This window comes from Dermacentor andersoni, chromosome 11, assembly GCF_023375885.2.
Source record: "Dermacentor andersoni chromosome 11, qqDerAnde1_hic_scaffold, whole genome shotgun sequence".
NCBI lineage: Eukaryota > Metazoa > Arthropoda > Arachnida > Ixodida > Ixodidae > Dermacentor > Dermacentor andersoni.
Genome location: NC_092824.1, coordinates 14,977,578 through 14,991,966, shown reverse-complemented (window position 1 = coordinate 14,991,966; position 14,389 = coordinate 14,977,578). Strand labels below are relative to the sequence as shown.

Sequence of the window (14,389 nt, the reverse complement as noted above, 5' to 3'; positions counted from 1 at the left end):
TTTCAATATGATGCGTTTATGGTCACTCCCTATGCTGCTAAACCCTTCCTCATCGATGACCATTTCTCTCAACTTATCATGAATTCCTTCTGTCATCAGACAGTAATCAATGGTTGATTGCCGGTTTCCCACTGCCCACGTGACCTGTCCTTCACACTTAGGCCCTGTATTCACGATCACGAGGTTATGTTGCTCACAAATGTCCAGCATTGACTTCCCGTTATTGTCGGTATAGCCATCTAAATCCTGTATGTGGGCATTCATGTCACCTAATAGGACAATTTCAGCACCACTCCCGAAACCCTTAATATCAGCGCGTATGCATTCCACTAACTCTTTATTCTTCTCTGTGCAATTTTTTCCGATCCACAAATACGTAACACCCAGCCAAGGTGTTACGTATTGTGCATATTACGTATTGTGCATATTACGTGTTACGTATTGTGCGTATTGTGTTACGTATAGTGCACCTGCAGTGCAGGTGCATGGGTGGATGGATGTTATGAGCGTCCCCTTTGGAACGGGGCGGTGAGTTGCGCCACCAAGCTCTTGCTACTATGCTGCCTAATATCGTACCTAGGTTAACCAATGAAAAAAAAAAAAGACACTATGAACTACCACGTCCAAGCTTTCTGATCCCCTATTGCGAATTGTGCTTTTGTACGTCTCCGTCTTTTGTCGTTTCCCTACTTTTCTTCCACCAATCCTCCAATCGCCTCTTACTAATGCAGTGCACCCACCTGCACTGCAGCGCTCCTAGCGGCAGCCGCCGGCATTCATTGCATCCGGTGCCACCCGGGAGGCTGCGGACGGCACACTAGTCAGTATATTCTAGGCACTATAGTTCAGTGGGAGCAATGGTAAAGCAAAGATGTCCGCAATAGACATTAGTAAGAGGCGACTGGGGGATTGATGGAAGAAAAGTAGGGAAACGACAAAAGATGGAGACGTACAAAAGCACAGTTCGCAATAGTGGATCAGAAAATTTGGGCGTGGTAGTTCAGAGTGCTTTTTTTTTCTTTTTTCATTGTTTAACCTAGGTAGGATATTAGACAGTATAGTAGCAAGAGCTTGGTGGTGCAACCCACCACCCCGTTCCAAAGGGGACGCTCATATTATCCATCCTACATCGATCTAGATCTACACTCTTAGGCAAAGTTACACCCTTTGGCTTGCCCCTTCTGCCACGCAACAATAATCGTTATCTGCCTTGATGCGTTTCCTTTCTTTAACGCTGCGAGCCCGGTACTTTCCAGTAACGAACGGCACGCACGTTATCAGCATAGAACAGTTCACACCCTTTGGAGTGCCTCATCTGATAACGCGCGTGCCGTTCGTTACTGGAAAGTTCCGGGCTCGCAGCGTTAAAGAAAGGAAACGCATCAAGGCAGATAACGATTATTGTTGTGTGGCAGAAGGGGCAAGCCAAAGGGTGTAACTTTGCCTAAGAGTGTAGGACCCATAGAGTTTCCTACAAAAACTTTTGTAGGAAACTCTATGCTAGGACCTAGATCTAGGCATAGAGTTTCTCAGTGAGAAACTCTATGGATCTAGGTGGGAACCGACCTAGGTAGGACCACGACCTGGTAGGACATTAGACGGTATAATCATAGAGTTTCCTACTAAAATTACTAGAGGGAACTCTGGCGCTAGTGTCTACGGGAGCTGCAATGGGAGCGGTTGTCTCAGCATGGGAATCACGGAGGAAGGAAACTAAGGAGAGGCCCTACACCCTCCGCGCGCTAGGTGAAAAGTGTGGCGGAAATGACGTAGTAGGTTCTCATTTTTTTGCTGCTTTTTAATTTATTTTTGTTGTATGGCCACGCCTTTTGGGCCACAATGGCGGCGTTGTTATGGTTTTGAGCGCTCACACGTGTTGCTCTAGTAGGTTTCGGGCCGTGGCAAAGGCGCTGAGTGGGCGGGTTTGCGTTAGTCACCGTGTCTTGTTGCGCTGTGTTACCTGCACCGTGCTCTGCCAGATGTTGCGCGAGCGCGCGCGCTCCGCGCGCGACACCGCGCGCAGCGCGGCGTGGTTTCGCGAAAGATGTAAACAAGAGAGGAGGGTGGCCCAAAAGGCGGAGCATCGCCATGAGCAACGCCAAATTCCGGCTTCACTTTTGCTTCACAAAGAGTGACGTCAGGGCCTCTCCTTAGTTTTCTTCCTCCGTGATGGGAATTATGGCAAGTACATGGATTTGCCTAAACTTCGTTCTTTTGGCTTCAAACGGCATTGTGACTTTTGTTAACTCGTCATTTTCAACAGTATATTGCGGAATAAATAATTAAATAAACATCATTAAAATTGCCCGACGGCAAGATTCGAACACAGGGACTCTAGCACAGAGGCCTGATATTGAAACCATTAAGCCACGGACGCACGTATCGACAAGCGAATGAAACGCCCTTATGAATTTATCGCGGGCATGCCAGTGCCTTGAGACGCTTGGCGCGTTTCGATTTGGCCACCTGGACAAGCTCAATCGTTGCAATTAATAGAAACTGTACGCGTTCCCGGCGTCTTCTGCCCTTCGAAGAATATAGATTGAGCCGAAATATACGACCATAATATTTATATAGCGTAATATACAAAGCCACAAGAACGTCTGAATCCACAAGCACGAAGGTCACACAAATCCATGTACTTCCCATCATTCCCATGGTAGGACAACGACTGCAGCGCCAGAGTTCCCTCTAGTAATTTTGTAGGAAACTCTATGGGTATAATAGCAAGAGCTTTATGGCGCAACCCACCGCCCCGTTTTAAAGGGGACGTTCATAACATCCATCCATTTATTCATCTGCTTCAAAGGATTGAGCCTTATTCATCCATCCACGCATTTATCCAAGTGCTGCCATCTCTGGGAAGTCGGACACACTGACAGCACCATAGATCCCCGACGTGCAGAGGGTGTACTGCTCAAAAACATTGACCGTCTCGGGGGCCTACCACCACACACACACACAACAACGGGTGTATTACATACCACGCGCTCAGTGTGGGCGGTTGGAGGCCGAAATGTGTTTCACTCTGTAGTGTTGACGCCCGTGCGAGCAATCCCTGTGCTTAGGGTGCAATCGCATCGCGCTTTTAGAAAGGTCGATCGCTCTCGTTAACTGCAGGATCGTCACCGGAGTACCGGAGCCAGCACTTTGTCATCTGAATGCACAATGGGATCGTAACCTGACTCGACAGCCATCACCTCGCAAAGGCAAGTAACTCGCGGTTTCCTGATGCAGAATCGCATTCAGACGTCAGTAGCGCTATTCACGTTGAGGAATTCGATTCTCCGTCTTGTGCCTTGTTCACCGAAATAATCAGATCGTACGTAACTTAGGTGCGGTCTTCGTAAACAACCGTGTTTTTTTGGGAGGGGGGGGGGGGGGGGGCGACAGCGCATGCACGGCACGCGCAGACGAGATAAGGGAGCGATCATTTTCACGGTTTATGTCAGTTTTCGACTACATTTTAACGTGTATGCAGGACATAAATTGGATATGTAAACTGAGGTTTTTTTTTTTTTTTCGCTCTTGAGCAACCGTTAAAAAACGGGGACCTCGAACCGTCGTGAAGTGGCATTTCGTGTTCGTTTACGTTTCCCGTCTACCGGCATCTGTGCGCAGCGATACAGAACCGTAATCACGTCGTCGTCGGGAGCGTTTGTATTTCGGCAGTGCGGGCCGGGACAGTGAAATTGCAATCTATGCGCAGAACACAGTGTATACCGTTAATCGCGGCCAACCAAATGCTTATGTGGTGGGCTTTTACTCGCGTCTTTCTTACGGATCGAGTTACCATTCCGAAAGTTCCGTTCCGCACTTCGTGAGTCGCCAAGGGCACGACGTATTCTAGACACTACTGATCAACAAGGAACTCGGGGTAGCATGTTCATTCACCTGTGATGCACGCAACTGCGACTACGGGCTGTTGCGTAAAGCACGGAATGTAGGCGAGCGCGCCCAGGCCCGTTGCTAATTTAGAAGCAATCCAGACGCTACGCATGACGACGAAGCCTGCGTTTGTCGAAAATTGTCACGCCGGGTCGTGACAGTTTCTGTGTCTGAAGCAGGCGTTCTCTCGCGAGTGCAGCAACAAGAGCGGCTGACTGTCAGCTGGGTATATACTTCTATGTAACGAATTACATTAATTAATTACTTGTAATCAAATACATTTTGATAATTGTAATTTAATGATTGCTTTGTTTACTCGTGCTATGAGAAGTGCGGGCCCAGGACCTCAGACGTGCCAGCGGGGTACAATACACATAAAAAAATACTTCATGACAACATACAAGCATACATGTAGACATACAAATGACACAGGCAAGTGACCTAAATATCACAGTCAACGAACAAAGTGACTATTTATTTATTTACAATACTGCCAGTCTCTACTGAGACCATAGCAGGGGGCCACTGTATATATGTACAGATACAAAAAATGTGCAACACATATGTAACAAGAAATGTGTAAGAACCTGCACTTTCGTCATAGGCCATTTACGCTACATGATATATACACCGAATACAAGTACGTGCTAGTTTTCAAGATAGAATAAAATAGCACTTTAAACTTACTATGCTGCGTACACGACTGTATACACAAGGCACAGGTACATGCTGGTTTGCATTATCAAATAATACCACTAGCAATTTTAACATGCTAACAGAATTTATCGATTTTTAATTCAAACTCAGACAGTGACTCAGCGTTAGTGGTGAGATGCGCTAACGTATTCCATTCACGGATGGCAACTGGAAAAAAGGAATGTCTAAACACATTGTTGTTACATTTATACTCCACTAAAGCATTTGTATGTTTGTGCCTGGTAGGTCGTCTTTGTAAATAAGAAATATAATTTGAAATGTTAATTGAAATAATTATGCAGGAGTTGGTAAAGAAATTTTAAATGTGCCTGTTTCACTCGTGCTTCTAACGTAAGGAGCCCAGAAATAGCTAGAAGGTTAGTAGGACAGTCTTCATGTTTAAATTTATTATGGATGAATCGAATGGCCTTCCTTTGTACTGTTTCTATTTTCTTTGTGTTGGTCTGGGTATGAGGAAACCATACAGTTGATTAAGGGAAAATGAAACATCCAACCATTCGTAGCAGTTGCTACAAAGGAAGTAAATAAGGTAATGCGACTAACCCGGGAGGGAGTCCAGGTGTGAGTCCCGGACCAGGACGAATTTCTCTCCAACTGCGAGACTTTTCATTCGAGGAACCCATATGGGTTTCCGTTGTAGCAATGCTACGAATGGGTGGATGTCTGATTTTCCCATAATCAATTACTTCTCTCCATGTTGCGTGTTTCCGCAGAACTATTGCCTCAAACCATACAGTGTTTCCATATTTGAGGATCGGCCTAAGGAATGTTTTGTACATTAGGAGTTTTGTTGACAAGGGGGCAAGTTGAAGTGATCTGTGAGGAAAACATAATTTTTGCATAGCAGATGAAGTAAAGTGGTCAATATGCCAGTCCCACATTAGGTCTAACATTACTGTTAAGCCTAGGCATTTATGTTTCTGTACTTTAGTCAAAGCTGTGCCATTTATTGTGTAGCAAAAGTCTGAAGGTTCTTTTTTCCTTGTTATCGTCATACATGCCGATTTTTTTACATTGATTGTCATCTGCCAGTCTGAGCACTAAGTAATAATAGCACTAAGGCACTCTGCACTAATTGCACTTATAGCACTAAGGAATTTCTTAAGGAAGTAGTGATCTTGATAGTTTTCAATTTCTCTGTAAATGATACGGTAATCTGTGAATAACATTATTTTAGTCTATATTAGCAGTTATATTGTCACATGGTAGTGACAGTGAATAAAGCTAAACGGTGAATGTCGAAACTAGTAGTTTTCAATTTCTCTGTAAATGATACGGTAATCTGTGAATAACATTATTTTAGTCTATATTAGCAGTTATATTGTCACATGGTAGTGACAGTGAATAAAGCTAAACGGTGAATGTCGAAACTAGTATTTTATTGGGCGAACTTGTGCCCACAAAGGCAAGTTACACATACAGCACAACGATATCGGCGAACACAGTCGGTGATTGTCGGAAATCTTATCAATCAGCGGGTCAAACGTGTCGGCTTTTTATACATCAGTCGTCAAATGTTCCAGAGTAATCACTGGGACCTGCGTGTCTTCCACAAAGTTGTATGTCATTCGCGTCGCACATACATGAAATCATATTACACAAGGTTCGGCGACAGACAGCGGATGGAACCATCGATAACATTCCAGAAACTTCCGATACATGTAGGCGCGTCTGGTGCTGTGCGATAACATTTGTTAGGCGCTGAAACATGGTCTCCCGATAAAGATGAACAAGTGCACGTGTCATTACCCCCCTCTTAAAAACATCATCCCAATTCTACAGACATAATAAAGTGGAACACAGAAGGACACTTATTAAACAAAACTAACAAAACAACGAAAAGAAACAAAGTCCCAAAAAAGTCTAAAGGTCAGCTATGCAAAGTCCCAAAGTTCATTAGCGCTCGTAGAACGGCTTGAGTCGCATAACGGGGTCTATTTCAGGTCATGAGCGGCGCCAATGTGATAGTGAAATGCCGTCTGGTACGACCTCATAGTCGAGTGCGCCAATGCGTCAGATGATCTTGTGGGGTCCGAAATAGCAGCGTAAAAGCTTCTCGCTAACTCCTCATCAGTGAATTGCGGCCCAAACCCAAACATGGTCGCTGGGCTGGTACTCGATGTAGCGTCGTCGAAGGTTGTAGAGTCCGCAGGCGGGTGAGCTGTCGGGCTTCTTCGGCACGCTGGCGATAGATGGTGACATCAAGATTCTCTTCATCGCACCCGTGCGGCAGCATGGCGTCGAGAGTAGTTGTCAGATTCCTGCCATAAACCAGCTTGAACGGCGTGATCTATGTTGTTTCTTGCACCACCGTGTTGTAAGTGAAGGTTATGTACGCCAGACGGCATCTCAGGTCTTTTGTTCAACGCCGACACACATTGCTGGCATGTTGGCGAGGGTCTCATTCAGGCGTTCCGTGAGACCATTCGTCTGTGGGTGGTAGGCAGTTGTCCTCCTGTGGTTTGTCTGGCTGGGTAAGTCCGGTCATGAACGGTAATTCTTGCGGTGCACATTCCAGTCGGCGTTATTAAGTGTCCTCCAGCAGTCCCAATTTGAGGGCCTTCCCATGCAGTATTAACCTTCAACTGGGCGGTGATGGGTCCACAGAATAATAATAATAATAATAATAATAATAATAATAATAATAATAATAATAATCTTTATTGCATCCAGTCATGTCATAGTTACAGATCCAGTGCGCATAAGCAACATTGCTTGTGTGCGAGGCTGGGCAGTCAGCTGGTAGTACTGATAGGTGTACAAATAATTAAATTAATAAAAAGAATGTAGGAAAAAAATTATATTGCAAAAGTGAACAAAAGATATTGTTTGAACAAAAGATATTATTGCATCAACAGGGGAAAAAAATACACATTGACATTAGAGATGACTTCGCAATCAGGTTCGCATGCTTCAAATCCTGAAGAAAACATCAAAGAATATGGACATTATGTATCACCCATGATCTTAAATGTGATTTTATTTGTTTAAATGTTCCCGCAATATCATTTTCATTCAATTTATTGAAATTAGCCGGCACGTAGAAAGCACAAGTTCTCTTGCCGTAGTTTGTGTACACACGAGGTACCACATATTTTTCTGTCTGACGTAAGCTGCGAGATTTCACGTTCAAGTTTTTGAATTTAGTAGAAAAATAACTTTTACACATGGCGTCGAACAAAACTTGTTGCTCGACAAACAACATGTCTGACTGGTACATGCTCAGCAAGAGATCTTCCCCGTCACCAAGTGTGCCATACGAGAGGCTATAGGCAATTTTTTTAGGATACGGTTAATTATCTTAAGTCTACTAGAAGAAGCAAAGCCATAAATTGTTATTCCATACTTTATGATCGATTCCCCAAGTGCCTTGTAAACCATTTTACGAATATTTAAATCACAGAAAGATTTTAGGGCATACAAATGAGCGCACACAGCACGTAATCGCTTTGCGAGCTCTTCAATGTGGACATTCCGTGACAACGTATCGTCGAAGTGTAGCCCCAGGTATTTTGTGCTATTTGCCAGAGCTACCGGAGGACATGAGCATGCAAGGCAGTCACTGGTGTGGAGATAAACCGGGGAAATATCCGTGACTGCTTTATATGGGCTGTGAAAACACATCATATTAGTCTTCAATTTATTAATGAACATTTTGTTATTAATGAACCAATCAAGTAGTTTACAGACATCATACTGTAACACTCTAGCGGCTTCGCTCGAAAGTTTGTTCGATACAACCAAAGCCGTGTCATCAGCGTATAAATAAATTTTTGATTTTAGTAGTAAGCAAACAAGATCATTCATGTAAATGGTAAACAAAAGCGGTCCCAATACGGACCCTTGTGGTACCCCTGATTTAACACGCAACAAAGAACTATAGGACTCCGCCACACGGACACAATGTTGTCTGCCTGTTAAATAATTTTTAAAAAGTGAGTAATACGGGCCTCTGATACCACATCTGCTTAGTTTTGATAGTAACTGTTCATGATCTAATGTGTCAAATGCTCGTTGTAAATCAACGAAAAGAGTGAAAACAACATTGTTTTTATCGATTTCGTTACAGATATAGTCATTAAGATCTTCCAACAGACCCACACTACTCTGTCCCGAGCGAAAGCCAAACTGCGCTGGGTTAATAAGGCTAAACTTTTCACAGAATGAGGCCATACTAACATTGACTATTTTTTTCAATATGCTTGCCAAAGACGAAAGAATTGAAATTGGTCGGTAATTCTCGTAAAGTTTTCGAGATCCTTTCTTATAAAGAGGTCTCACAATGGTAACTTTCATGTTTTCATGTATCTGACCGGTTTTTAATGTTTCATTTAGGATGTAAAGTAGTGTTGATTTGAGCACATCGAAATTCGCAGCTATATCTCTTATCCTAATTTTATCAAAACCTGGAGATATTGTTAAACTCATGGGTCGTATAATATCCCACAATTCTGCTTCATCAACAGTAGGCAGAAAAGCAGAATGAATGTTAGAGAACGTAACATTGTTTCGGATATTTGCCGGTATGCACCCATTTGTAATGTTGTCTACTGATTCGATAAAGTGTTTGTTAAAATCATTCGCTATCGGAACCGCAGGTGACTCGAGAAAGGCGTCAGCAAGAGTATTATCAATACTCTTTCTTGCAGGTCTCCCTATTAGAGTGTTAACCAAGTTCCATGTTTTAGCGGTATTACGACTGCAAGCTGCAAACTTGCCTGAGTGGTAGCGCTTCTTAGCTAGTCTTATTTTAGCGTTTACTTTGTTTCTCATCTGCCTAAATTCTTCTCTTGCAAGAGCGTCCCCGGGTTTATCTTGGCATTTTCTAAGGAGCTTGCTTTTAACGCTGCAAAGCTCCATTATTTCGTTATCAATCCACGGGCTATCTTTATTTCTTCTTTTAAGCTTTATTTTCTTTTCAGAGCAAAGGTAAATTTCTCTAAAGGCCTCTACAAACAGTTCGTAAGCCTTTAGGTGGCTGTGCCGCGTTAATGAATCCCAGTTGAATGTTCTCACACGTTTATCTACTTCATTAGAATTCAAAACATATTTCTCTACAATCTTTGTTTCAGTCAAAGCAGCATCTCCTGAAACTGCTATAGCGATAAAGTAGTGGTCCGCTACTTTTTCCTTAATAACACAGCCAAATGAATTATATTTGCACATTTTTGTGCTGATATGGTCTATACACGACCTTGTTAAACGATGACCGAGAATTTCCTCTCGTGTATAACTCTGAATTTTGTTTTCGAGTCCGTAGCTTGCCAATAGTGTTAAGTAATCAGATGTTGCAGGCTTATTTGCTGTAAAAATGTCTATATTAAAATCACCGGCCAAAATAATGCTGCTTCTGTCTGCATACTTTTTGAGGAAGCTTGCCAAATCATCTAGAAATGTATTTAGGTTAGTGCTCGGTGGCCTATAAACAGCACATACTGTAAATTCTAGATCTGCTTTAGTCATTAGTACAGTAACTACTTCAGCATCTTGAAAATCAAAGGACACTCGTTCACAGTGCCAATCACTTTTTACATAGACCGCTATGCCACCTTCTCTTTTGTTATCCCTGCACAAAAAGAAAGACTGAAAACCACGCAGTGCGAAATGAGCGCATTCGTCTTTTGAAATATTGATTTCGGTTAAAATTAAAACATGTAATGATGGCAGTGCTTCAGCTAGGTGAATTTTTAACATGTCCCAGTGTTTGCGCAGGCTTCTCACATTCACATGGACTAGCTCAAGCAATAAGCTGCTAGAAAGATCTGACGCCCACTCGTCTTTCATTGATAGCCATTGTTCAGTTGAGTGTACTTGGTCAATCATTTTAGATAATTTTATGTAAGCCTTGTTCATTGTCAATGCGTAACACTGACGTTCCTTCACGTTTTCTCACAAGTATTCTGCCATTGCGCACCCAGACGAAGCGATATTGTTTATCTTTCGCCAGATTTTTTGTCATCCATAGCAGTTTCTTCATTCGGGAAGTTAGATTATCGTTCAAGTATATCTTTTCTCCCTTCAGTCTGTTCCGCTTTTCAATCCAACGCTCTTTTGTTTCACTCCTTGAAAATCGCACCAGAATAGGTGGGACGGAGTTAGCTTTGCCTTTGATTCTGTGCACGGCTTCAATGTCGTCGTGACTGGGCCTAGGAAGTTCGAGTTTGGTTGCAATAGATTCCACCACCTTTCGTAGGTCCTCGTTATCACTCACTTTGACACCATGGATTTCTAAATTGCTTTTTTGTGAGTACCGTTCAAGATCATCTACTGCTTGCTCCATATTTGACAGCCTGTCTGATTTGGCCAAAAGCTCGGCTTCCAGTTCAGTTACTTTTTTGTTTGTTTCCTTAAGTTCCTTTCTATGCTCCTCCAACTTTTGCAGCATTGTGTCATAATTAGATGAAAGCAATCCCAATGATGTCTCAATACCCTGCATTGCCGTCCTCTGCGCCAGCATTTCCTGGTTGGAAGCCTCGAGCTTGTCCAACTGCACGTCTTGCCGCCTTTCCAACACATCTAGCCGACTCAGTACGACATCAAGTTTGGCCAGTACATGTGTCAGTGACAGCTCGACCGATACATCTGTTGCTCTATCCTTCTGGGTTACGCAGTCACCGTTTCCAGTTGGCCATCACGATCCACGATTTACACAAGTCAGACACACCCACTGTTGTTTTTTCTTAGTGGAAAAGTTTTTCAAGTTCGTTTTCGTAACCCCCAAGCACTTTCCTGCATGATACCGATTGTCGCACTCGGCACATGTGAGGCTCTGCAAAACATCAGCAATCGATTTCATGCACGCAAGGCAATCAAACTCAGCCATCATGGAAACACTGGTGCAGTCCAGCGGAGAAGTATGCAACAGTGAAATAAGCAATAATACCTAATTAGGCATTCCCACCTATAATGAACCTTATAACCGGCCTTTCAGTATTGCTGAGTTGAGAGCTGCCTTGAACACATGCAAAAGCACTGCACCGGGACCTGACAGAGTCATGTATGCCATGATCAGAAACTTACATACTGACACACAACTTACACTACTCACACTTTTCAACACTATTTGGGCTATGGGATGCCTCCCATCCACATGGAAAGAAGCTATTGTGGTCCCTGTTCTTAAGGACCCTTCCTTGGCGGCAAGTTACCGTCCGATAGCTCTTACAAATTGTCTTCGTAAGCTTTTTGGAAAAATGGTTAACCGCAGACTTATACATTTCCTTGAACTCAACAATATGCTCGATCCCTATCAGTGTGGCTTCAGAGAGGGACGATCGACAACCGATCATCTTGTGCGCATTGAAGGAAATATCCGTGCTGCATTTGTTCATAAACAGTTTTTCCTATCAATATTCCTCGACATGGAGAAGGCGTATGACACAGCATGGCGTTACGGGATCTTGCGAGACTTGTCGGGAATGGGCATCCGTGGATATATGCTGAACACTATTGAAAGCTATTTGTCAAATCGTACCTTCCATGTAAAACTCGGTAATGCACTGTCACGTCCTTTCACGCAGGAAACTGGTGTACCCCAGGGAGGCGTGCTCAGCTGCACTCTCTTTATCGCTAAGATGAACACGCTACGTGCTTCACTACCTTCACTACCACCTGCCATTTTTTATTCCGTATACATAGACGATAAACAAATAGGCTTCAAATCTTGCAACCTCACAGTATGCGAAAGACAGGTACAGCAGGGCTTAAACAAGGTGTCCAAATGGGCAGACCGAAATGGATTTAAAGTCAACCCCCACAAAAGGTCTTGTGTTCTCTTCACAAGAAAGAGAGGCCTGGTCCCAGATCCTTGCGTAGAACTGGGCGGACAACAAGTTCCTGTTAACAAAGATCACAAATTTCTTGGTGTTATACTTGACTCCAGGCTTACTTTCATTCCTCACATAAAACATCTTAAAGAAAAATGTCTTAGAACAATGAACTTACTTAAAATCCTATCCCACACAACGTGGGGTAGCGACAGACAGTGTTTATTGAATATTTACAGGAGCCTAGTTCGATCACGGTTAGATTATGGTGCCGTAGTATATCACTCTGCCGCACCGAGCGCGCTTAAGATGTTAGACCCCGTTCACCATCTGGGTATCCGTCTGGCCACTGGCGCATTTAGGACAAGCCCTGTTGAAAGTCTATATGTAGAGTCAGATGAGTAGCCACTCCATCTTCAGCGAACAAACATCAGCTTAACGTATTTTCTCAAGGTTCGCTCTAATAAGGAACATCCGTGTTTCACAACCGTTCACGACTTGACGTGTGAAACGCTCTTTCATAATAGACCCTCTATGAGACTTCCTTTCTCACTGCATGCAAGAGAACTTAGCACGGAAATGGACGTCCCAGTTCTCGAACATCACTTAATGCTTCCAGCTAAGCTAGTACCGCCCTGGGAGTGGCAGGTGATAGACTGTGATATATCCTTTGTGGAGGTCACAAAGCATGCTCCTGACCTCGAAATTGCTATGCATTTCCGTGAACTTCAATCGAAATACTGCTGTTCCGAATTCTACACAGATGCATCAAAATCACATTCTGGTGTATCTTATGCTGCTGTTGGTCCCTCTTTTTTTAAATCTGATGTATTGAACCCTTTAACGAGTATCTTCACTGCAGAAACCTATGCTGTACTGTCTAAAGTAAAACATATAAATAAATTAAAACTCGACAGAGCAATAGTATTTACAGACTCGTTAAGCGACAGACAGCGGATGGAACCATTGATAACATTCCAGAAACTTCCGATACATGTAGGCACGTCCGGTGCTGTGCGATAACATTTGTTAGGTGGTGAAACATGTTCACTCGACAAAGATGAACAAATACATGTGTCAATATTAATATACACGAGAAACAACAAGGGCCCGAGCATGGAACCCTGGAGCACTCCTGACGTAACTAGTACTACCCTGATGCGATGTGTTTGAAAATAACACATTGAGACCTATTAAACAAAAACCCACAAACCCAAGCAACAATCTCTCCAGCTGCGATAACATTTTTAGTTTAGTTATTAGCTTGGTGTGACAAACACAGTCAAATGCTTTAGAAAAATCAAGTAGGATTATGTCGGTTTAACTGTGATTGTTAATACTTAGTGCAAGATTGTGGATGACTTCAGTTAACTGCGTTATGGTCAATAGACTTCTGCGAGAACCGTGCTGATTTGGGGACAGAATGTCCTCATCTAAACAAAAAAAAGAGTTAAATGTTTTTAAATTATATGTTGAAGTAGTTTGCATGCTGTGCTCGTTAATATATTACTGAAATTTGATTCCATGGATTTATCTCCCAATTTGTAGGTCGGAATAATTTGAGTTATTTCCGAATATTTGGGTAAAAAAAAATTAAATTATGGGGCTTTACGTGCCAAAACCACTTTCTGATTATGAGGCACGCCGTAGTGGAGGACTCCGGAAATTTCGACCACCTGGGGTTCTTTAACGTGCGAATATTTGGGTAGTTTTGATGTCGAGAGGGATTCACAGAAAATAAGGCCGAGGTATCTGCTGCACCACTTTTTAAAAAAATTGGTTGGGTATATTGTCCGGGCCATATGCTTTTTTAATGCCTAGGACAAGCAGAAGATTAAGAACACCAGCATCTGTGATAACGAGTGGGTTGCTAGTAGAAACAGTCTGTGGAGCTATGTCCGGCATGACGCCGTTATCTGTTGTGAAGACCGAACGAAAGAATTGGTTATATCTATTGGCTTTTTCACTTGACAAGAGCTGAATTGTGAGTGTTTTTTTGGCGAAAGTGATTCCAGAAT

The 14,389-nt window shown here is 43.0% G+C and overlaps 1 protein-coding gene across 2 annotated transcripts in view; it reads left to right on the top strand.

Moving 5' to 3' along the window:
- The first annotated feature begins 2,581 nt into the window (after positions 1-2,581).
- Positions 2,582-14,389, top strand: part of LOC126517592 (proton-coupled folate transporter-like) — a 137,201-nt gene continuing 125,393 nt past the window's right edge. The window contains exon 1 of one of the 2 annotated variants that reach the window (XM_055064229.2): positions 2,582-3,209. The gene's annotated coding sequence lies outside the window, so the exon portion shown is untranslated. The remainder of the gene's footprint in view (positions 3,210-14,389) is intronic. The other variant, XM_055064227.2, reaches the window with a different exon arrangement.